The 13,798-nt window shown below is 43.3% G+C and overlaps 1 protein-coding gene across 4 annotated transcripts in view; it reads right to left on the bottom strand.

The window, feature by feature from the left end:
* Nucleotides 1-13,798, bottom strand: part of QSER1 (glutamine and serine rich 1) — a 771,358-nt gene that overhangs the window by 542,862 nt on the left and 214,698 nt on the right. The gene's annotated exons all lie outside the window — the stretch shown is intronic.

The raw sequence follows: 13,798 nt of genomic DNA, 5'->3' as shown, positions 1-13,798 counted from the left end.
CTGAAAACCAATTTTTGTCTGTATAGCACCAACAGTAACGCTTGAGTCAGCTTTGTGTCAAGCCGCCATTTTCATTCAATCAATAGCGTCCCCCTGCACACATTCAGGGACCTGATCGTGTCTTCAGATGAAACGGATTGTAGGAAAAGAAGCAGAAAGGAAAAGGCAAAAAGTTCCGCCGGACCTAGTGAAGCTGCAGCAGGTGCAAATAAGCTTCAGACAGTCTTACAAGCACTGCTCAGAACTCTCAACTGAGGCACTCAACATCCAGGACTTGCCATTCGAATCTTGGCGCCTTGTGCTGGTTCCGACCTATTCACACATCGGTCCACTACTGACATCACCTCATAAGCCAACGGGGCACCCCACGCCGACTTTCGGCGCAGCATTGTAGGATGGCCACACCAGTGCGGCAACTTGCTGGACACAACATCGGGGCCATCCAGATCTCGGCGCGTTCGACTCACTGTACCGCAACAGTGACCGCAACTCAGCTGGACACGCCGTCTTTCGGCGCAGCATTGTAGGATGGCCACACCAGTGCGGCAATTTGCTGGACACCACCTCGGTGCCATCCGGATCTCGGCGCGTTCGAGTCACTGTACCGCAACAGTGACCGCAATTCAGCTGGACACGCCGTCTTTCGGCGCAGCATTGTAGGATGGCCACACCAGTGCGGCAATTTGCTGGACACCACCTCGGTGCCATCCGGATCTCGGCGCGTTCGAGTCACTGTACCGCAACAGTGACCGCAACTCAGCTGGACACGCCGTCTTTCGGCGCAGCATTGTAGGATGGCCACACCAGTGCGGCAATTTGCTGGACACCACCTCGGTGCCATCCGGATCTCGGCGCGTTCGAGTCACTGTACCGCAACAGTGACCGCAACTCAGCTGGACACGCCGTCTTTCGGCGCAGCATTGTAGGATGGCCACACCAGTGCGGCAATTTGCTGGACACCACCTCGGTACCATCCGGATCTCGGCCCGTTGTGCTGCCTTCGGCCTATTCGCACATCGGTCCGCTACTGACGCCGCCTCACGTGCCAACGGATTTTCTACGCTTTTTGTAGCCCTATGCCGCATAACAGGTCATGTGACTTGTTTATAAAACTTTTCATTGGTTCATTTTACTTTTGGTTTCCTAAAGATGGAAGGCTTGGTCATATGACCTAAAAATAACACTTTTCATTGGTTTAGAACATTTTTTTTTCCCAAACGATGAAAGCCCCACCTTGTTTCTGGATCATTCAGACTGAAGCTGGCGTCAGCATGAGAGCACCACCATCTCGTGGCTCCGTCGTGGTCATTCCGCGAGCAATCATGGCAGCCGCTCCCCACCGGAAGCCTGCGGGAGTCGGGGGCCCCCAAGACTTTTGTACAATCTTCACGGCTGAGGGGACGCTTTTCGAGAATGGAGCCCAAGCCCTAGCAGGCAAGCGTCCGAGTTCCAAAGTGTCCCAGGGCCATTTCAGTGGACCAGGCCCAAAACCGAGGAGCCGTCCGCCATTTTAAGAGCCATGTGGCAGCCGCCTATCGCTGCACTGCAAGAGTGGGAGCAACTCAACAACATGGTGAGCGAGACGCTGTAGCCGCAAGAGCGGGCGCAACTCAGCTAGATGGCCGCCACCTGGGGAGGCCCGTTCACGCCGCCTCCCCCACGCCCCCCCCCGGGCCGCCGCACGCCAATTTTCGGAGCAGCATTGTAGGATACCAAAACCAGTGCGGCAGTTTACTGGACATCACCTGGGTGCCTGTCGTACATGTTGTGTCAGCCATGTGACACTGGACACAGACCGCTACTGACGAGGCCTCCCCCCGCACCACCCGGGACGCCCCACGCTGTTTTTCTGTGCTGCATTGTAGGATCCCTAAACCAGTGCGGCACCCAGGCGACATCACCTGGGTGCCGTCCAGAACTCTGCACGTTGTGCTGCCTTGGGACTATTCGCACAACAGACCGCTACTGACGAGGCCTCCCCCCGCCCCACCCGGGACGCCCCACGCCAATTTTCGGAGCAGCATTGTAGGATCCCTAAACCAGTGCGGCACCCAGGCGACATCACCTGGGTGCCGTCCAGAACTCTGCACGTTGTGCTGCCTTGGGACTATTCGCACAAAAGACAGCTTCTAACCATTGTTGCTTTTTGTGTTGAGAAATGTTTAAATGTTTTTAGTTTTTGTTCCGTTCGTTAAAGTTAATAGTTAATAAAGTTTTATAACCTTACTTTGTTGGAGTGTTATCTATTTTTTAAAAAACGGGTGAATGGGGCCTTGAATCGGGTTATTGTCATGTGTGGGCTTTGGAAGTGTGCTGCTGCAGGATCGGACATTTCAAACTCAAATGCACGTTCTTTTTCTTACCTTTCCGAAGCATGGAGCGCAATAGCAAGCAGAGAAAGGGTGATGCACGTGTTGAACACTACCTGACCTGGCAAGTTGCTGGCAGTGCCCCCCCGCCCGCTCCTGAAAGAGGAAACACACACACCGCCGCTCCGAGTACTTCACAAATCTTTAAAAGACCATGCGCTTGTTCATGAGGCTTAAATGGTTTATCACCTCTTCTAGAACCCCTGCATCGACCCTCTGACGTTTCCTGGAAAAATTACCATGTAACACAATACCAAGCCCTGTCAGCTGAAACCCCCAAGGAATCGTGGGGCATATTATCAAGGGGGTTTATCTCCGCTTTTTTGGCTTTAAAAGCCTTGAAAGCGGAGATAAAATTATCTCCCTATTACCAAGCTGTCGCTAACACCAGTTAGTGACAGCTAAAAGGAGATAGCGACCATCTTGGGCCCCGCTTTGCATGTCAGTGATACTTATCACTAATGACATGCAAAGTGGCGTGCCAAGATGTTAGCGACTGGAAACAGTCCCTAACATCGCTACCTTCTATTACCAACTTTTGGAGATATTCGCGCTAAGCGCGAATATCTCCAAAATCTAACACCTGCCCTGAGCAGTTCTTAGCCATGTTATCCAATGGGAGGTGGATAACATGGCTAAGAGCATTTGCTCGATAATACATGAATATCGCTGACTTTTCTGCGATAATAGCAAGGTTTATCTGCGATAAAAATCGCCGATGTACGGCGATAATTTTTGTCTCTAAACAAGTTAGAGACAAAAATTATCGCTAGTTGTTCGTAATATGCCCCCGGGTTTTTGCTTGCAGAAATCGGGAGGCGGGAGACTAGCACTGAAATCAGTAGTCACACGCCTGAATCGGGAGGATTGGCATGTCTGAATTCTCTACAGCTGGGGCCATAAACTACATCCGCAGGGTTAGGTGATAGCCTGGGACCAGCCTGGCATCTAAAATGGCTGCCGTGCACGACAAAATTGTGGCATTGGAAAAAAGGCAAGATGGCGCAGCCGCTGGAAGAGATGTATCAACATATATCAGCCTCCTCAGCCACCCTCAGGAAACATAGGGGATTAGGATACGTCTCCCGCACCCCCTTATACCTAGTACTTTAATTAACGAAGCACAAAATGGCGAATTCCCGTTTCGCTACCAGTTCGCGGCCCGTGAAGCGCTTCTACCGTGAAAAATCATTTTTTTTTATTTTCCCCACGGGACCCTTTAATAACCCCAACAACATTCCTAGGGGGTCAAGAGGGGGATACCTTGCCCCCTTTCATTAAATTCCCCCTTAGTTTTTCACCTTTTCTTCTCTCTCGATCCTACCGAGAGACAAGATGGCGGCCGCTCCGGACTGTCACGCAGCAAAAAAAAAAAAAAAAGCTCACGCACAGCCGCTGGAAGAGATGTATCAACATATATCAGCCTCCTCAGCCACCCTCAGGAAACATAGGGGATTAGGATACGTCTCCCGCACCCACTTATACCTAGTAATTTAATTAACGAAGCACAAAATGGCGAATTCCCGTTTCGCTACCAGTTTGCGGCCCAGTTCGCGGCCCGTGAAGCGCTTCTACCGTGAAAAATCATTTTTTTTTTTTTTTCCCCACGGGACCCTTTAATAACCCCAACAACATTCCTAGGGGGTCAAGAGGGGGATACCTTGCCCCCTTTCATTAAATTCCCCTTTCGTTTTTCACCTCTTCGTCTCTCGCGATCCTACCGAGAGACAAGATGGCGGCCGCTCCGGACTGTTTAGAATGTTGACAGACACCGGAGAGCCAATCAGCTTTCTGCGCGCAAAGTTCCGTTTCGCGAAAAGTAAGCGGACCGGATCGCTGCCCAGAGCGCTGTTACAGATATATATCTTGATTTGAACGTTAATTTCTCAAAATCCACTGAAGCACATATATTGAGACCTAGCAAAGGCACATCGGGCTAACAGTCCCTACAATTTTGCCAAGTTTCGTGCAAATCCATTCAGCCGTTCGAGCTAAAAGTGAGTCCAACCGCCCTATGGAAATTAACATGGGAAAAACGCGTTTTGGGACCCCCCTTTTTTCTCGGTCCCCCCTTGACGAAACCCCCCCAAATTTCAGAAACAAAATGTGCCATTTTCCTGAAAATTTCAGCCGATTCCGTCCACAAACGCCAAAGTTATTAGACATAGAATTTTCAGAAATGCCATAGGGAATTAATCCTAACTATATATACCTACTGGCGATAGCCAGTAGGTAATATATATATATATATATATATATATATATATATATATATGAATCTCTAGACAAACAACCTTGGTTACGGATTATGGCCAAAAGATGGGCGCCATTTTTTGTATATGTTGTCTTTGTGGGCTGAAACGATACTAACTCTCATTTCAAACATATTCACAGTGAAGTACACATATATCAATTAAATTTGAGTTAAATCATATTGCAGCTTGCATCATCATTCTAATTTGAATTATTCATTCACAGTAAAGTACTTATCAATCAACATATCAAATTAAAATTAAATTTAAATTTTCTAACAATTATCTATGTTCTCACTTTCTCCTATTCTGATAATTGAAAAATTAATTTTTCATTAACATTTCCACTATGTACACTATTTACAGCCAATTTTAGACATATCCTCAATCCATTTATATGCATTTCGTGATCTGATTTTTATGCCTACATGTCTCTTGTACTTCCTAGTACCATGTCATTACATTGATCACTTTCACCTTTCTGTAAAGTACCACAGTTTTTATGTTGTAACACTTGTATGGATTGGGTTATTTTGTTATTTTCGTCTACTGTCAGTGCATAGTTTACAATATTTAAAGGAGAATCTATTGATGTTAATTCTTATAGTTTATAGTGTTTGCAGCTGTTCATATTTCATTATCACTCAAATTAAGTACCGGAGTTATGTCACTCTTTTCTGAAATATTTACACCTATATACAGCGATTTAAATGATTTTGAAAATTCACGTATCACTTTTCAGAATTGTTCATTTTTAGAGTCTCATAGTCTATTTACAGATGTACATGCAATTCAGCATCTTGGTTATGCCCATAAGGATACTCCGTTTCCATTGCCAGGATCATTCCTGATTCCAATTTACGGAGTTGCATGGTGCGGTCACCCCTCTTTGTGATTGTTTACTGATCTTAAATCCTGAATATCGTAATTGATTGCAATCACTTAGATGATGTTCCTCAAAGTGTTTTGCCATCGGGTAATTGGGGTCCTTATTTTTGATCGCAAGTAGGTGTTGCAATATTCATAATTTTAGTTTGTTGATGGTGCTTCCTATATATGACTTCCCATACGGGCATGAAAGTCTACAAACTACATACTTCGACTCACATGTAATGTGGTCCATCATTTTTTCAGACCTGCCATTCTGCAGTTTATACTCTGTGATATTAAGACCGTGATCACAGGCCTTGCACTTTGCGCACTTCCAAAATATAGGAGTCGTCAGCCAAGTTGATTTAGTTGGTGGTTTGATCTCTAAATGACTTTTGGTTAGGATGTCTCGTAGTGAAGATGTTTTCCTGTAAGTGACACTTGGGAAGGATGTTAAATTCTCCTTTAAGGTTTCATCCAACAACAGAATCTTCCAGTGTTTCTTTAGTGCCCTCTTCAGGTCATCACTTTGATTGTGGAAGTCCATGATTAAGCGAGTTTGTTCCATTTTCTCTCCTTGTCCCTGTTTCATTCCTCTTGTGATGTTAGTTGTTGGTGTCAGGAGATCTGTTCTCTCTTTCAAATTCATTCTTGATACAGCTGTTTGAACCACTTCTAATGGGTACCCCCTTTCCAGATAACGAACACTCATTCTTTCGATTTCTTGTTTCAGGTCCCCACCTCGGAACAATTCCGTTTAGCTCTTAGCATCTGGAGATATATATATATATATATATATATATATATATATATATATATATATACGCACACAGACTCACACACATACATACATGCTACACTTTTTCAGTACTCAGATGCATTTAAATTACAACGTGCTTCAACTTGAGCAATATAAAAATGATGTCTGGGCTGGCTTACAATATTACTTCAGTTAACAGCATCATTAGATCAAGAAAGAGGTCAACTTTGGGGTGGGTCTGCTCAGTTTCAGAAGTACTAAAGTTTTAATTTTAAAATATTCGATGTAACATACTGCAATCGGATCGACATAAGTCTGGTCATGTCACATGAACTTTGCTTCAGCAGGATCCTTCCCTGTTCTTGCCCAAAATGAAGCAGAAATAAAAAAAGACGCATTGTACATGGCTTTTACTACCACCAAGGTTGAACATTTTTTACAGAAAAGAGCCACATACTGCTTGATCAGATCTTCATTTTAAAAGCTCCCACGCTTTTGTCATAGCAGACGAGGCACTGGAGACAGACTGATTATATTGGATCATTTGGTTATTCTACTTAGTGTTCGAGTCAAAGGTACATATTTGCAACTAAATAAACAAATTATTTTGCTGGCTGAATTGGTACCTTAATCAGTAAGAAAATAAGATCAACTCCCAATAACTCAAATGTATACAATATGGATAACTAATAAGAGACACAATCACACTAGTCTATAATAAAACTATCACATGAGTGTCAGTACAGGTTGGCAATCACCACTGGTCTTCAACACTGTTCTTCCGATAAAATGAGGGATGAGGCTGCTGGTCTCTAAAAGGAGAATGCAATTTGGAAATGACTAACTGGCGATGCTTAAGGCGGGTCTAACAACCAGCATATGCAAGTAAAGGGCATTGTTTACTGTTACCAATGAGCAGCGTGGATTGCTGACATGTTGCTAGTATACGACAAGCATTGGCAAAACCAGCACGTCTGGCCATTGCAAGCATATGCCAAAAAAATAAAATAAAAAACTTAACCAGGCAGCAAAGTGGATGCCATACACTGGCAATAAAAATTTTAAATGAAAAAAACATTCATGTGAGCAGCTGTTTTAATAGTGATATTTTTTAATAACAAGCCTTTCAGTTCAGTAATTGATATTATTATTATTTTTTAAGAAGACAATAGTAAATCACCACCTAACCAAGCACTCAATTTGCAGGCAGCTACAATCTTACAAATGTTACTTAAACACCATAGGGCAGCAACTTTAAAAAGTGGCCGGAAATCACCATTTAAGAAGGGGCCCGAAGTGCAGGCAAAATACACAGACTGTATTTAAAGTAAATATAAAAAATAAAACAAATCAAATTCATAAATTTGAACCACGTGTGTCACTGAAGAGAAAGAAACTAGACAGATGTGAATAACATGCACAGACTTTGTGCATGTTCACTCAAAGTGAAGGGAGCCAATGGGTAAAGTGAGCTAATCCCCTGCCTAATGCTATATACTGTGGTGGGTGGAACCAAAACGTGAATGACCATTTACAGACAATTGGATGAAGCTCGCTGACCAAAAGCTAAATTAATGTTTGGGGAAAAACAACAGTCTGGCAAAACAGCCAGATCTTAAAATTGCTGGATTTTTGTACTAGTAAACTAATACTTAAGAGGCATGAAGACTGAGCTGGGTATTGGAAGGAGTAGTGTTAAGGTCTCTTCAAAATTTGCAGATGTCTAATATGGCAGTAGCTGAACAAATTCATCGATTGAGTATGGTTGATGCCATATGCTTATAAAGAGACATTTAGTTCTTTCCAGACTTCTTGTGGAAAGTTAATGCTCTACTCCAATTGCCAGGACACTGGGTAGCTGTGCTGTGGGAAGTGTCACAATGTACTAACTGAAAAACAGTAAAGTAATCAGGCATTTGCAATGCAATAGGTCTCGCATTTACAAGAGTTTGAGCTATTGGCATTGTAAATGACAATGCCTTTAATGTTTGTTTTGGTTTTTAAAACAAACACAAAAAGCATTGTCATTTACAATGCCAATAGATTTAACTCTCGCAAATGTGAGACCAATTGCATTAGAAATGCTTCTTCCATTTCACTTCACATACCTTTCCAATGGTGTAAGTGAGTGTGCACTTTGCATACCCTCGTGTCAACAATCGGAGTTCATTGCCTCAGGACCCATGATGCTGGTGCTTATGCACGATCCCTCTCAATATTATACTTGAAAGAAGATATGCACAAAATATACAACGGACAGAAGTCATCAATGTGCACATTAGCTGTAAAAAATACAATTAGGAAATCAATATTTTAATAATCAAATATTGTCTTAGTATCCAGGAGACATAAAAGAATCAGCAAACTTAATTAAAATAAATTGAACCATTTGCATGTACCTGTGACCGTATTCCATTTCGTCATTTCTATTTCTTTTGGTGCTATTGAAGCCAAACCCACCATAACTGTTCCCAACACCCACACTCCAAGTGAAATCATTGTGAAATTTCGCAAAAATATTGTGACATTACCTGCAATTGTGTGAAATGCAAATCCATCCTTTTGCGCTATATTTTTGGTGCAGGGGGTCGTCTTTTCACTAAAAAATGCGAAAAAGAAAAATGGCAGCAAAAAACCACTGCTCCTATTCTATTGTATCTATGTTTGTGATAAATGTTTACCACAAATGGCCCAGCAGGCTGCACATAGGCATTTGATCGTAGACACGCCGCCTCTAAGAGCAGCCTTATGTTGGAGCAATTTACAGGGCCTGCATGGTCTTCGCAGTAACAATTAAAATACATGTCACCTAAAATACACATCAGTTGGGTTTCAAAGGAAGGAACCCGTAGACATGCGCAGGTTGTAACCTAGATCAGGGTCTCTCATCTAGCATCGAACTCCATAGGTTCAGTGGCCCGAGTAATCATTTGAGATCCCAGCTGCCTGCGCACATACTGTAATCTTGAACATAGAGCTTCTGCTGCGGGCAAGCGTGCAGAAAAGCACACATGGTGACAGAAATCTATGACTGAAAGGTTTCAGACAAGTTATTAGCTCCATGTGACATACATTAACCCCTACAACTGCCCCTTGTGTCAGTGTAGGACATGTCCTTGCGGGGGTGGAGCTTTCCGACAGCGCTGCCTGTGTGTCTCTGTGTCTCCTGAATGAAGGAAGACAGGAAAAAAAAATCATTTCTGCACTGCCAAAGACATGTAAACTTACACTGCTGTGCACGTGAAATGCTGTGTGATCAGTGCATTAAAAGTCTTGCGATATCCAGTTCTCCCCAGCTGTTTCCATGCACAGTGAAGCCAATGCACTAATTTCTAGCCAATCACATCCCAGGGTGCATTATGTTCGCTCTCCACAGAGCTACTTCTGCAGTGCAGTGCATGACTGGCGGAAATGGAGCAAGGGGAAGAAGGAGGGTGTAAACTCGCACAGCACGGGCAGCAAGCATTGCCCCCTCGCATTTCTCCACACACTGGCACCACTAACCATTTACTCACACTTTCCTGCTGACTGTCAAGAAATATTTGCAAATCAGTGCTTCTCAACTCGGCGGGAAAGGCGTGCGGCTTCCTTGCCTCTCCATGCCAAGAGGCAAAGGGAAATGGGCACCATCCTTAACATCAGCAGCTGATGTGGCATGTTTGCAAAAACGGGACACCCCGAGTCAAAGGAAAGCACGACGATTTATTGTGGTCGGAAAAAATTCCTGATATGCAGGGTTGCTTTCGGAGACAAGCATTGGCCGTGCGACATCGCGGTCAGGCAGCCTTCGTTGGGACGTGGGAGGGGCCTGCAAAAGAAACAGGAAGGAACCGCTGGGAAAACGTCCGGAACCCTGCAGCCTGAATGCTGAAGTCCCTGGCCCCATCAGAGGGACCGGGCGAAGACAGCATGGCACCACGGGGCTCCCGAGTGTTGAGGAGAGCCCCGTGGCGTGCCAGGAGACGGGCAAGGACCGAGCCGGTAAGTGAGAGCTTGCAGGCTGTGTGAAAACAAGTTGTGTGCACTTGCTGGGGGGTGAGGGGGTGAGGGTGCGCGTGTGTGTGTGTGTGTGTGTTTACGCACATGCGCGTGTGTGTGTGTCATCCGCTTCCTGGCAATGTGGGCCAGGAGATGTGCACAGCGTGTGGGTGAACGTGAGCGCTCACATGGGAGAATCCCCTGCGCGTGCACATCCCCTGTCTCACATTCCCAGAAGTGGACAACAAAAGATGCTTCGCTAGATGCATCTGTGCTGTTACATCAGCTCGACCTAAAAAATTACTAAATGATAATTTAAAACAAAATTAATTTGGGGCAAATTACAGTAAGCTGTTGTCAGCCAGTAAAATATGAAAAAAATGTGGCTTACTTGGGAGAATCCCAGCTCCTTGTAAGATATGTTTTAAGGACAGAGCATGTTGTGTCTTTAAAGCTTTTGCAATTCAAGGCTGAGTAAATCCCAAAGACTCCAAGGAGTCCACTGTCAGCTAGACCTGGGAAGACAAAACGGGTCTTGGTATCACCACCCAGATAGCCTCAGCAATAGTCTGCAAAACAAAAGTATCAGAACAAAAGAAAATATCGGAGCATTAAAATAATTTCTTTTTAAACAACGCTGGTAGAGGGGGCCCATTTTGAGCAACCAATAGATATTGATAGGCCTGTGGCGGCATGTAGCCCAAAACAACATAAATAAGTAACATACTAAACTGATGACGATCAACTGACCTCTGACACTGAGAAATCTCATCAACTTCCAAAGTGCATAATACCCTGCTCCCAGACAAGGGATCACATTTGACAATCAGAAATCAATTGTCTAACTAATGCAAGTAGGTTAAACCTGAAAAAGTTACAAGATAAGAAGGCCAAGCACCTTCCCATATCAGGAGGTAAGCAAAACAGGGTACCTCAGGCTAAAGCTATGTAAATATGGATATATATATAGTTCAAACAAGCTACTAAAATATTTTCGAAATTGCTGGAATAGTTTTCATGGAAAAAGAACTGATAGGAACCGTGAACAGGCAGGACTTATATTCTTTTGATTTTCTTGATAGGTCTTCAACACGGTCACAACAATATCGTGAGAACTAATAATCTTCGTCGAAACGATCTTACTTATATAGAGACTAAAGAAAATGAAAGGGAACACCTGAATCAAACAGGTCAATGCAAGGTCCAAGTTTTCTGAAAGGCTATGTAGAGATGCTAAATACAGAGAAAAGTGGTAGTCCTCTACGAGTGAGACATGGAAATAATTGTGATTTAGCAGGAAAGAGGTCATATAAATCAAGTTCACCAAGATAAATCAGGTAGGCAACATCTACTTAATGAACTAATTAAAATAAAAATGGCAGCAATACAACTTTTAACGTGCTGTCAACATCTGAACGACCTCTATAAACATGAAATAACCATACCTGGGGGGAACAACCTCCACCCCACTTGAATAACGAATGCGATCAAAATCATACTATCATAATAACAAAATACAAGTTTTGCAGGGCAAAATCTACAGGGAAAAACAGATTCACCCATAGACTTCACAAATAGGGAGGATGAGACTTTTTTTTTTTACTGATCATTTTTCATATGTGTGGTTGTTGCCACTGCCTTCCTTGCACTCTTAACGAAAGAGGGGAAGAGAAAGTGCAGCATGCTGAATGGTGATCAAGTCCCCAACCTCTTTAACGGCCTGGAAGTTAGGACTGAGCTGTTCTCACTGGAGCAAGATCAAGACTATGTTTCATTAAATAGGTTCCCGTCTGTAGTGGCACAGCGTGAAGATGGATTCAAATTTGAGTAATTATTTCAACATTCCACTCATCATCTGATGGTATGCCTCAGTGAGACACGCTAAGTGTAAGACTACTTAAACTACACCTCACTACTGAGGCCCCATATATCTTCAGATGGGAAATGGCGTGGCAGTTTGGGCTGGGATGTTCCTATTAGAACAGTAGAACGGCTGATTTGAAAAACGTTGGTCCTCTTCACCAGTGGCACAGTGAGAAAAGAAATTATGGAATGGAGCGTGGCCCACAATAACTAGACGTTGCGGAGATTAATACAAACATCAGCTATCTTATAAGATATTTATCTCTTCCCCCATACATCAAAACTGAAAAAAGATCGTGCCAAAGAAGAACTACTTTATGTAAAGAAGTAGGGAACCACATCTACCAAGTCAATCAATACATGCAAGAACTATATATTTTTAAGGTCAACACTAGTGGGAATTAAACCGACTAATCTGGAAAAGGATGAAGAACCAGCACAAGAGACCTTCATTGGAAAACATAAAAAAAGCGTACATGGGAGTTCAATCTCACAGACAGATATAGGAACATACTGGTAAGGGAATACTAAAGGACAACAGAAACCCACATCTGTGTTTGCAGAACAGTGTGAAATGCACTTTTCTGGCAAACTGAAAAAATTGAGCCAAAAACAGAAGTGCCATCACTCATACTACGTCGTCTAATTATATATATAAGAGCGAAGGCAACTACTTCAGAGACTACATTTGAATCCTCATCCTTGATTGTAGCATGGCCAAAAAGCGGGAGACTAGACACCTTATCAAGATAACAAAGTTTCGGGTGCAGAGGAAAGTGACAGCTAAAATCTATCCCCAGGGGAATTACTGTGAACTAGAGTGGGCCGCAGAACCATGCTAGCCTGAATCTGGGAAAGCGCATTTAGGATGGGTCCTGGAACAGCAACAAGTGTATTTTAGAAACACTTTTCTCAAACCAAGGAGGAGCACTTAACACTGGCCATGGCATCTTGCCAGCACAGTCCTAGGAGTAAATCCTGACAGATGTTGAAAACTAGAACTATAAGTAAAGGTAACAGGAACAGTTTACTCTTGCAACGGGTAAGGTCCTGTCCAAAAGGCCATCCTGGATCACTTGTAATCCGATTTGGTTTTTAAATTGTCACCAGATATTTTACTTTCTTTTGCAGGACAAATTATTTAACAGAAAACTTTCCCATTCTGATGCAGAGTAATCGCTCACTTGCCTTGAATCAACATTTTCTTAAGAAGGAGATATATATGATATACATATATATATATATATATATATATATATATATATATATATATATAGCATAGCCCATTTACAAAAGAACACACGATGATGATATCTGGGGAACTGGAAAATACCTGCTTCCTTACTTCATGAAAAATTGTTATACTGAGTTCCACCAGAACGCCAATTTCCCACTGAAGAGAATCAGATGGCCTCTCATCACAATTGGATAAGAAATTCTATACAATGTCTCCTCCATCCGGTCATCTATATTTCCCTTTGAGGTAAGTGATGACCCTTTGTGTGCGGTCTTAATTTCCTGTCGATATCTCAATCAACAAGAGGAACCCTGTCAGGAAGTGACTCCTGTAGAATGACTTTTGTTGCTATCGTTGGCGCAGTCTTTTTGTAGTAAGGCATACTTGGATGAGCAGGGAGTAAGTGTCCTTGCTGAGCATTTGGTTCACACCCAGAGACACAATAAGAGCTACCTGAAACAATACAACA

The sequence above is a fragment of the Lissotriton vulgaris genome, chromosome 2_1 (genome assembly GCF_964263255.1).
Source record: "Lissotriton vulgaris chromosome 2_1, aLisVul1.2, whole genome shotgun sequence".
Lineage (NCBI taxonomy): Eukaryota > Metazoa > Chordata > Amphibia > Caudata > Salamandridae > Lissotriton > Lissotriton vulgaris.
This window is presented reverse-complemented; position numbering and strand designations above follow the sequence as displayed.